The sequence below is a fragment of the Erpetoichthys calabaricus genome, chromosome 4 (assembly GCF_900747795.2).
Source record: "Erpetoichthys calabaricus chromosome 4, fErpCal1.3, whole genome shotgun sequence".
In the NCBI taxonomy this organism is placed as follows: Eukaryota; Metazoa; Chordata; class Cladistia; order Polypteriformes; family Polypteridae; genus Erpetoichthys; species Erpetoichthys calabaricus.
Window position 1 is genome coordinate 42,726,591 of NC_041397.2, and position 12,294 is coordinate 42,738,884.

At 38.6% G+C, this 12,294-nt stretch overlaps 1 protein-coding gene across 2 annotated transcripts in view; it reads left to right on the forward strand.

Annotated features, from left to right (window-relative positions):
• LOC114649974 (cGMP-dependent 3',5'-cyclic phosphodiesterase) overlaps nt 1-12,294 on the forward strand; it is a 736,214-nt gene that overhangs the window by 615,042 nt on the left and 108,878 nt on the right. The gene's annotated exons all lie outside the window — the stretch shown is intronic.

Sequence of the window (12,294 nt, forward strand, 5' to 3'; positions counted from 1 at the left end):
AACAACTTGTGGATCCAGTTTAAAAAAAGAAAAACAAACCATTAAATAAACTGCACTGAGTGATAATTGTCAATCTTTTTAAAACATGGACTATAATTATCCAGTTTCTAACTTCCTTTAAATAAAATCCATTCTGTGCATTAAGATCGTGGTTGATTAGGCCGTTTAAAATGTATTTCACAAGTCTGATATATTGTTGAAATGTGCCGCCTTGGCAGATTGAGAGATCTTGACAAATCAAGCCCAGGCAGTTGCGCAGTTGCATCAACTTCTAAGTCATGCACACATGCACAGCGAGTGTGAGAAAGAGTGGGAAAGAACACATGTATCCCCTACTGGAAGAAATGTCAACATAAAAAATTAAAATTTAAGATCTATGTAGGCAGAAACTTGAAATTATTCCCCACTAACCTGCTAACTTGAGTGTTTTACTCACCTATCAACCCAGTGAGCCTTCATATATCTAGAAGGGAGAATTCTACATACTGTTGGGAGATGTGCTGTGTAACAAGGAGTCAGGTTTAAGCAGTGCACTGTATTTCATAAGTGATTTGTAAAGCACCTTTTGATGGTGCTGTCTGTGAAAGACACCATATAAAATATCAATATATAAAATATAGATTGACTGCCTGTGTATTCCATTCACAAATGTAAAACAGTCTGAAGACTTCTTGTTTCTTGTGGTAAAAAATAACCTCTTTAAACTCAAGAGCCTGATCATAACTCTAACACAGCAATGGAAATGTTAGTCAGTGGCATTGTCCTGTTGTGTTCCCTCATCATTTGAAAACAGGCCCTCACTTTCAGTGATTCCAATTTAATTTCATAAAGCGTACCACACAGAGGCATTTTACATATCAGTGAAGAGTAGAATTCAAAGTAACAATGCAAAGTGCAGTACAAGATTGTGTAATACTTGATTAATTGCAAGGAAGAAGGTTTTGTCATGTCATTTTCTAGCCTGCTTAATCCAGACCACATATGGAGGTTGGGTTGGCGGGCTGAAGCCTATCCGAGCTAGCACAGGGCGCAAGGCAGGAATAACACCTATACACGGCACCAGTCCATCATAGGGCCAACACACACCCATGCAACAAACAAACATTTGGGCCAAATTAGCATCACCAATTCATCTAACATGTATGTCTTTGTACAATGGGAGGAACTAGAGATAACCCACACAGAAACAGGGAGAACATACAAACTCTACACAGGGAAGACCCGGAACGTGAAGCTGGATTTCCTTACTGTGAGGCAGCAGCGCTAGCAATGCGCCACCTGTGCTGCTCCAAGGAAGAAGGTGTGAGGTCAAATTCCTTGGGAGATGCAATGTGCAATAACATTCTTGCTTGCATGAGTCCGACCGACTAGTGGCAGAAGTACAATACCAATAGCAGACAACCAATTCAAACATACAAAATGAATATAATGCCATACATTTAATAAAACATCCTGTAGAATCAGTCAGTATATATAGTACAAGAAATGTTCTGAAGAATATATACAAGTAAACTGAGGCTGAGGGGAAGGGACTTGTTTGAAAGGATAATAGGATCGATACACCTACAGAAGCATCAAAAAAATAATAGTTTTATACATCGCTAATTAAAATGCAAGGGAGAAGAGGGGGTTATTTTAGAAATGATTTAATTATGATCATTGATGAACTTTAAAGCCCTGTCACATTATATGACTTTTCCAGCATTTTCCAGTGACACACTTTATTTATATCATCTTAGCAAGTCAGAGGTTGTGCTCGCTCCCTTGGCTGTCAGACATGCAGTCGGATATATCTTGCAAATTACTCCAATCAGTCTACAACTCACCCCCAACTAAATCAAACAAGCTTGATTTTGTCTTAAGTTATAATGACGATCTCTGTGCACATAAAAGAATTGACAACCAATGAGTGCTCACCCTGAAGCATAATGCATATAATACAGCTACAAAGAATAAGGGATACAGGTGCTTTGGACATTGCAAACAGAAAACAGAAAAGAAACTCATGTGTCTGATGTCTCTTGTTTTGTGGACCACATCAGAATGGAAAAAAAAGAAATATAGGGCCAAGATTGTGGCTGAACTTGCCATGCCTGGAAAGCATTCATAGAGCACCAGTTCTGTCAAGCAGCACGTCATTGAAGAAGGGTGTGCTTGAGATGCTGTGGAAATAGGAAATTATGCTGGAAATTCATCACAGAGTCATCTAATTTGTCGTTCCCTGTCACTTGTAGTTGTGTAATTTGACATCTTCAGGCAACAAGGTCAGCAACTGTAGTTATATGGTTTCACATCTTCTCCAACTAAAAGTTATGTAATGTGACAGTGGTCTTTAGAAACAAATCTAGGGAGGGAGAATAGTGCGATAGTATCTTTGGGTATTGTGAAGTCTGACATCAAACCTTATAAGGTGACTGCCTGTTTAGTATGAGACAAACAGTGACATTTAGAGTGTATAAATTAACAGCTTTTAAATCAGTAACAGCAGGAGAGTTCTTGAAAATAATATGATGTTGTATAAATGGAAACCATTTGAAGGGAGATGTGTTTACTATGTTTGGTCCATGTCAGACATCTGGCAACATTTTGAATTTGCTGTAATCTGTTTGATGCTTCAAATGGCAAAACAATTAAAAAATGAATAACACTAATTTACTTGAGAGGTAATGAATACTTGACAGAAAATATTTCTGAATCAGCAGAGAAGGAAAAGGATCATCAAACCTTAGCAATGTTCTGTAAGGAGTAGAAAAAGTACTCCAGAAATGTGCTGTTCAAAGCCTGTGTATGACTTTGAGGACAGCAACAATAGATGACAGGGAAGGTTGGCACAACCTGAGGTTTACTGAGGAGGAACTGAGATTGAGATTCTGAAAGAAGTGCTTTCATTTGCTTTTGTTCAGCTGTGAGATGTTAACAGGCTCTGATGTCCTTGAAGCAAATAATGAGCTTGTCTACATAGAATTTAATTCCAAAAGTTATCCAAATACAGACATGCTATTCTCTGCTTATGCATGGAGTATGCCATCCTGCTGGCACACAAAGTGGCCTGGTTGCATGTTTTGACAAATGACCTCTTTGGAAGGCCCAATTTGTTTTGGTTTAATCAAATTCTATTACCGTATATATGCAAGTATAAGCCGACCCGAATATAAGCCAAGGTACCTAATTTTACCTACAAAAACTGGAAAAACTTATTGACTCGAGTATAAGCCTAGGGTGGGAAATGCAGCAGCTACTGGAAAGTTTCAATAATCAAAATAAATACCAATAAAATTACCGAACATTAATTGAGGCATCAGTAGATTAAATGTTTTTGAGTATTTATTTCAAAGAAAAACAGTAAACTAACTCTGTAAGTGGAGAAGAGGGTCAACAAAAACAATATGGTATCTCTCTCGCTCACTCTGTCTCTCGCGCGTGCGTCTCTCTCTGTCTTGCGTGCGCACGTGTCTCTCTTTCGCGCGCTCTCTCTCTCGCTCACTCGCTGCACAGAGAATGCACAGGGAGAGACTGAACACGTGCGGAAATCATCGGCACGCGCAAACTGAAAGGGAAAATGGCTTGTTCGTATACCGAGTGTGTGGTCGTGAAAGATGCAAATGTTTGGCAAACTTTTTGGTCGTAACCCGATTTGTACGTGTTCAGAGACGTTTGTGAACCGTGGTTCCACTGTACTGTACACTCCAGCTTTCTGTCGGGTTGGCGGGGGCAGCGGGACCTGACTCGAATATAAGTCGAGGGTGACGTTTTTCAGCACTTGTTTGGGTGCTGAAAAACTCGGCTTATATTCGAGTATATACGGTACGTACTTCATAGTGGTCAGGAATGCAAGAAAATAAATATTTGAATCAAAACTGAGGGCATCACCTTAGAAAACTGATGTGCTGTAACCATTGATATGTGCTAGATTTTGCTGAGGATTTCATATTCCGTTTAACAGCTTAGTGTTGGTGTCAGTTCCCCCCACTCTGTTTAGAGTGTTTAGCAGCTAGCAGCCACCATCTGTTATGGTCTTGTGTAGAGTTTTTGCCCTCTTCCCAGACCATGCCTGCAGTTTGGAGGTCTTGTTTGAATGCAAGGATGGTCTCTTGTCCTTTTGCCTCTTTCCAGGATCCAGTCCATTGGTATCCCGGTGAGACATTTTTCTGGTAGTCAAAGAATATGTATCTCTCTGCTCTGGTGTCATTCAGTTCTGGGTTCTTGCCAGACTAATTCCTGGAAGATGAGCTCTAATATCTTTCAGGCGCATCCCTAGTGAATGATATCCTATTTTATCAGTCACTTTCCTTCTTTCAGTTAGAATAGTTTGCTATCAGTGCAGGTATGAGCATAAACAACTGACGTTTTATTTTGTATCTGATGGATTTACCTGACCATATTAAATGCAGTCATTGAAAAAAAGATGCAGCTTTGGCACTTAAAGAGGTTACATCAGCTACCGTATTTCATTTGTTAGAAATTGTAGAGTTTTATAAGAAATTCTCCACTCAGCTAGCTCCACTCTTATTGGTAACATTTACAGAAGCTAAAGACCACCAAATACTACCTCAAACATTTCGACAAGCATTAATCACCGTCTTTCCTAAACAAAATAAGGACTTGTTACAATGTGCATCATATAGACCAATTTCGATCCTGAATAATGATGTTAAGATACTCTCAAAAATCCTAGCTAGAAGGATGGAGAAAGTGCTGCCCTCGGTAATATCACAAGATCAAACTGGATTTATTAAAGGCCGACATCTATCTTCAAATCTCCGACGCTTGTTTAATGTTATATATTCACCAGAAAAACCAAACACCCCAGAGATATTACTATCATTAGACGCAGAAAAGGCATTTGACATGATCGAATGGAATTACCTTTTCACTGCATTGGAGAAATTTGGGTTTGGCCCGAATATTTGTGCTTGGATCAAACTACTGTATACCAGTCCAGAAGCTTCAGTTTGTATTAATAAAATTTGCTCAGACTACTTTAAACTAGAACGTGGTACCAGACAAGGATGTCCCTTGTCGCCACTGTTGTTTGCAATCGCTATTGAACCACTGGCGGTTCACTGCCGAAATTCTTATCAGATAAAGGGGATTGTCAGAGAAGGACTGGAACAGAAAATTTCTCTATATGCAGATGATATGGTCTTATATATATCGGACCCAGAAAACACTGTCCCTGCTGTTTTAACAGCACTAACAGAATTTCAAAAGATATCTGGTCTTAGAATTAATCTGAATAAAAGTATACTCTTTCCAGTGAACTCACAAGCATATAATATTAAATTAGACACCCTACCTTTTACCATAGCAGATCAGTTTAAATACCTAGGGGTAAATATCACAAGTAAACATAAAGCTCTTTATCAACAAAATTTTGGCGTCTGTATGGAAAAAATTAAGCAAGACTTGCATAGATGGTCAACCCTTCATCTCACTCTAGCCGGAAGAATTAACATTGTTAAGATGAATATCCTTCCTAAACTTCTCTTTTTATTTCAAAACATTTCAATATATATCAATAAATCGTTTTTTAAACAGTTAGATTCAATAATAACCTCATTCATTTGTAACTCAAAACACCCACGTATCCGAAGAGCGACCCTACAAAGACCTCAGGCAGAAGGTGGCATGGCTTTACCTAATTTTCAGTTTTATTACTGGGCAGCAAACATACAAGCCATAAAAACCTGGACACAAATAAATGCACATACACAGGCTTGGTCTGCAATAGAAGTAAAATCCTGTAGTACTTCTTTATATTCCCTGCTCTGCTCTCCAATAAATGAAAGTTATCGCAAATATACTAATAACCCAATTGTGCTTTACTCACTCAGAATATGGAACCAAATTAGGAAGCATTTTAAGATGGAAAATCTTTTATCAGTGGCACCTCTGCAAGGGAACCACCTCTTTCAACCTTCACAAGTATATCCAGTTTTTAATACCTGGAAAAGTTTTGGGATTAAAATGCTCAGAGATCTTTATATAGACAACATATTTACATCTTTTGAACAATTACGTTCAAAATTTAACCTCCCAGCTACACATTTCTTTTACTATCGTCAAATTAGAAATTTTGTTAAACAGAAATTGCCCGATTTCCCCCACCTTGCACCCTCCACAATGCTGGAAAAAATACTGCTCAATTCCGAGGAAACAAACACTATTTCCGCAATATATAAAATCTTATTAGAGTCCCTACCTTTCAAAGATCCAAGAGGACATTGGGAAGAAGATCTCTTAATCAATATATCAGAAAAGGAGTGGAAGGTAGCAAAGCAGAGAATTCACTCGAGTTCTATATGTGCAAAGCATAGAATTATTCAACTAAAAATTATATATCGAGCTCATCTGTCTCGCTTAAAACTGTCCAAAATGTTTCCAGGCCAGGATCCAACCTGTGAGCGCTGCAACCAAGCTCCTGCCTCACTGGGTCACATGTTCTGGGCCTGCACCAAACTAACATCATTTTGGACAAAAATTTTTAAGTGCCCCTCAGACAGCTTTAGTATCACAATCCCTCCTAACCCACTAACAGCTGTGTTTGGTGTCCTTCCAGATGGACTGGAATTGGAGAAGGACAAGCAAACGGTGATTGCATTCACTACACTCTTGGCACGCAGACTTATTTTGTTAAATTGGAAGAATCCTAATTCTCCTCTTATAAGTCAGTGGGAAACCGATGTTTTATATTATTTGAAATTGGAAAAAATCAAATTTTCAGTTAGAGGATCTGTACAAAATTTTTTCAAAACATGGCAGGATTTAATCAATATTATTTTAGAATAAGAGAAATAACTATTATTGCATTTAACTCCCTTCTCCATCTCTTATTTATATAGATATTTACTTCTCCCCTTCTTTTGTCTAATGTTGCCTTATTAAAAAGCTTAAAGAAATTTTCCTTTAGCTAAGCTCTCCTTCTCAGGGGTGGGGTTTGATTTGTTTTCAAATTTGTTGGGTTATAAATTGATCTGTTTGTATGGAATGATTACAATGAAAATTAATAGAATAAAAATATAATGAATTGAATTAACTTAAAAAAAAAAAAAAAAAAAAGAAATTGTTCTGCTAAGGTATGCAAAATGATTAGTGTTTTGTAAAAGTTTGTTTTTATACATGACTAGCTGTCCCCCGCAGCTCTGCCCGCATAGTAGTAAAACAGGACAAACTTTAAAAATCAATAAACAAACAGGTATCGCTAAGCTAAGCAGAGGTAAGGTGCACTCCAAAACGTGGCCAGAGATAGACCAACTCAAACAGAGGCTGGCACGAAAGTGAGGAAGGCCCTGTCCAGCTCCCTACTCCTGACGTCATGCTTCCCCCTCCCCTCGGCCCACAGCCTCTGTCTCGGATTAGCGTGAATATAGCGCTCCTTCAAGCAAAGATCAGCCTTTGCAGCATGAGTTCTTAGCTTTTGAATTATTGTTTGCTTAGTCCACCTTTCGTATCCAAAGCAATGTCATCTGTGATGTTCAGAAATATGAGGCACTTTCCAGACACTATGTATATCAAACTTTTTGTACTTTATGCTCTTCTTTAGTACTCTATGTAAGAGTAGAGGGGACAGGTTAGAAGCTGCTCATACCTGGTGATGCTAAAGAAGTCTGAGAGCCGTAATCCTGTTTTGTTACATCAGGCAGAATTATAATAGTTCTTTTATTTTAAGATGCCATATACTGATGTTTATTTTCCAAAGTAAGGGCGAGAGGACTCTGTCTGATGGTTTATAGTAGTCTGCAAAGTGGATAATCATTTATCTCTGTAAATGTAGGCATTGTTCCACAACATTTCACAACATAATTGTTTTCTCAGTACATGATCATCAATCACAGAAGCATGACTGTTCCTCTCTGAGGCACATATCAAATCTTTTTTTCTGTTCCAGAGCACCATGGGTTATGCATTTCCAATTGTTTCACTCACTCAGGTTACCCTTTTTGGTAGCTTAACTTAGATGACCTTTGGTTATTCTTCTGGAACAGATTCTTTACTCCAGAATATGTCAGACAACTTCTTCACCCACTTCACCATAATGTAATTGTAATGTAATAAGTCATTCTACTGCTATGTGGTCTATCCTAGAGCTGGTATTCTTGAGATATTTTAGCAGGCTTTTTACCTCAGCTTCTCACATCTGCTCAAGAATTTGCTGTAATCTGTATGATGCTTCAAATTGCAAAACAATTAAAAAGTGAATTAAACTAATTCACTCAAGAGGTAATGAATACTTGACAGAGCATATGTCTGCTTCAGCGGAGAAGGAGAAGAATCATCAAATTTTAGCAAGGTTCTGTAAAGGAGTAGAAAAAGTCCTGCAGAAATGTGCTGTTCAAAGCCTGTGCATGACTTTGAGGACAGCAACAACAGATGACAGGGAATGTTTGCACAACCTGAGGTTTACTGAGGAGGAACTGAGATTGAGATTCTGAAAGAAGCGCTTTCATTTGCTTTTGTTCAGTTGTGGTATGTTAACAGGCTCTGATGTCCTTGAAGCAAATAATGAGCTTGTCTACATAGAATATACTTCCAAAAGTTATCCAAATATAGACATGCTATTCTCTGCTTACGCATGGAGTATGCCATCCTGCTGGCACACAAAGTGGCCTGGGTGCATGGTTTGACAAATGACCTCTTTGGAAGGCTCAAGATGAGTCTCAAAGAACCAGATGTATAATACATACATCTGGAGAAAACTATAATTGAATTTAAACTAAAAGTGAGTGGAAACAATTGGACAGATCATTGACTGTGATGTTTCCAGACTAATCCAAAACTTGAGGAAAGTGTAAAACAAAGTAGGAGCAGTGATTTCAAACACCAAAGGGCAATGGTCTGACTGACTGCAAGACTATGGTTACAGAAGAGAAACAGTTTATGGTTGAAAAATCTCCCAACAAGACCTCTGTTCAGCATAAATGTGTGTAGAGAAACTACATGTGATAAAAAATAAACATAACCTATTACAAGGGAAAAACATTCTGTAAAATAAATCATATATGATGCATTGTGAATGATGCATTGCTGCTGGTGCTTTATGTGGTCTCTGTTGTTCACAGTTATGAGTCAATGTGAGGTTGAAAGAAGTGGCAGCGATGTTTAGAAATGGATGAACTGTAAAATTTGCATTTGACCAAAATGGTATGTTATCTCGACCTGTGAGAAGGAAGATGAAAACAAATGACATGCAGATTTCTATATTCAGTTGACCTGAAACAGCAAATATGCCTAATAACACTGACTGCATTAGCAGCAGATCCATGGACAAGGCCGCATAGCATCCACCTTTTGACATCATGTCTATATGAATAACTGAAGGAAGTTAACATTTGTATCTAATTGGAATTACCAATCATGCCATATCAGAGTAAAACAATTTTCTGTCACTGTAAAGTCTTTTGTTTAGTTTCTTTTATTTCTCTCTCTGTCTTTCCATAATAATTTTACGTATTTGTCTAATGCAGGCATGTCAAACTCACTACCATTGGTGGGCTGCTTCGACTGCCATACGTGCGTCAGCGGCCGCACTGTAACAAATACTATTACACAAAATTACTGTAGCTATCTTTACAATACTGAAAAGTTTAAAGAAAAGCAATTTATTTCCATACAGTCTCCGTACAACAGCATACAATTAGAGTCCTAGTCTCTTAGCTAGGTCCTTATATTCATTATATTATATTCATTGCTTATATAGGAGTCTTAAAGTGTGAGATCTATTTCTTTTGTCCCGACACTTGGCATCTCTTGTTAGTAACCAATTCGTCAATATCAGGCTTGAAATCTTGTGCAGCTGCAACTTTTATGAGGGATGAAAGGTGCTCGACGGTAAGTCTTGAGCGATGTGGGGTTTTGGTAGCTTTCATTAACGAAAACAATTGCTCATAAAGGTAGGTGCTTCCGCACATAGGCAATACTCTCTATGCCAACTTAAGGATCTACACATACGAGTATGGCAGGTAAGCATACAAGCCTGGCACACCAACTTCATTGTATTTTGCCTTCAGAATAGAATCTGACTGCAGTTCAATCAATTCCATTTGGATATTCTCAAGCGCATTCTCAACGTTGTAAGAGTATGGTGACGTAAACAACGCAAAGTCCTGTTCGTGTGAACTGAAATCATGAAAACACTCACTGAATTCATTGCTCAGTAATTCAAGTTGGAAAACAAATCCTCCAAAAATCTAATTTTACTTTACTAAGTTTACTTCAAAGTTTATATTGTAAAATAAGCCGATATGCAAAAAGCCCCCTGACCTACACTAATTTTACAAACTCAAAATCACAAATCTTAATACATAATTCGCCTGCCTCCTCACTCACGTCTGTCCGAAGCCGAATGCGCAGTCGCCTTCTGCGCCGCTGCCCGAAAAACCTTACGAGACCGAAATCCAACCCCAACATCGTGGCAGGTGGCGGATTTAGCCTACACATTACACAACTGTCTTCAACAGGTACATTCATGACTTAAACATTTCAAAGTTCGTCTCACTTCCAACTTATACAAATGCCTCTAAAGAGAAAATTTGCTTCATCGCGGCAGGCGGCAGATTTAGCCTACGCATTTCGGGATTATTATTCTGAAATCCCAAATCCTTCCGCCCAGGTGTAGGATATTAGCCCCGATCACAGCCAACCCTCACACTCAAAATAATACGTAAGAACATATTATTATTAAGTACTTTCAGCGGGCGAATGATGTGAAGGTGCAAGTTAAAGATGGGCCACATCAAGGGAAATTACTACCAAACAGTGAGAGTGTCTTCACAAAAAATGTAGTCTACAGAAACAGGCCTCCAGTATACAAACAAAAAACGTTGTCATAGATAGCATGTCTTTTTTAAGTGTACAGTATTTTTTGCCATGATAAAGTCATACATATCCCAAACCTCTTAGTTATCATTACTTACATCACTTTTTTATTTATTTCTTACTTATCATTTGTTCTTCATACACTACTGACACAAACTTGTGCCCGTTTCATCATACGTTGTCGAAACAGGCTTTTTGTCTAGTTTGTTAATAAATAACTCACCAACTTCTCGCGTCCACTTCAGATCTTCAGCTGTAGTCTGCACTAACTGTTCGTTACAATACTAGCACAAAATTACATAAAACTAGAGCAAAAAAACGTGAAAATATGCAAGCTATTACTACACGTGATGGTCAGTTCTGCTCAATGGCCAGTCTCAGCAGCCCAGCCAGTAGCGGCTCTAGGCTTATGGCGGCCCTGGGCAGAGAAAGAATCGGTGTACCTTCGCCTGTCAATTGCGGACACTGCATATTGCGGACACGCTTCTATATGCACATGTCCGTAACTTGAAAACCAAGTGGCGGCCCATGATATTCTCATTACAGCAGAACATTATAATACTACATATAGCTTACTGCTCTGACTCAAGCGATATTAGTAAATACAGCGTACTAATTAACAAGAAACACAATGTTTTTTGGCCACATTGCCGTCAGCCGTGTCGTTATTTTCTCTTTCTGTTTTATATTCAATATATATTGGCGTGGCGGCACTGTGCAGGTGCACAGTTTGCACATGCCTAAGGCCGCCCCTGCTACCAGGCTGCTGCAGCCTAGCACTTCAGTTGCGATGTCGTGGCTCATTAACTTTGGACAAGGCTCGTTGCTATACTAGCAGATGATGTTTCCTGTACCATAATGCCATGGGAAAACGCGCTTTTGTCAGAAGGCAGAAGTAAGAAAAGTCAATAAATAACACAGAAGATGCAGAATGATTCAATCACAAATGATAGTAGTCATTTTGTACAAGTTTAGTGCTAACTAGGATCTGTCATGCGGGCCACACAGATTTCTGTTGCGGGACGCATGTTTGACATGCCTGGTCTAATGCATCAGGAGAAATTGAACAGTTCAACTTGAACGTTTAATGTGCACGTACTGAAAGAAATTAGAATTGGGTTTTGAGGAAGAAACGCTTGTGGGTGTAACCTTTTCAGGTTTCACATTTTTTAGTACGCTGTCCCTGGATGTGTAGTCTTAGAAAATCCCACATGACCCCGCAAGACTGGCTCAAGACTGACTTCTAGCTGTTATGGGGTAACTTCTTTGTCATAGTCATAGGTAGTACCCAGTTCAAACTGATTTGGTACTGCCTGGAATTGTTCATTCCAACATGATTCTTTTTTCTTTATTCTTTATATTTTGTGGGTTCATTTAGGCTACTCTGCGTCCTTCTCGGTTCACATGTCATTGAGTTGGGCTTCTGTTTATACCTTTGTGCACCTATCTTCCAGTTGTTGTCTTCTATCTTTTCTGTAA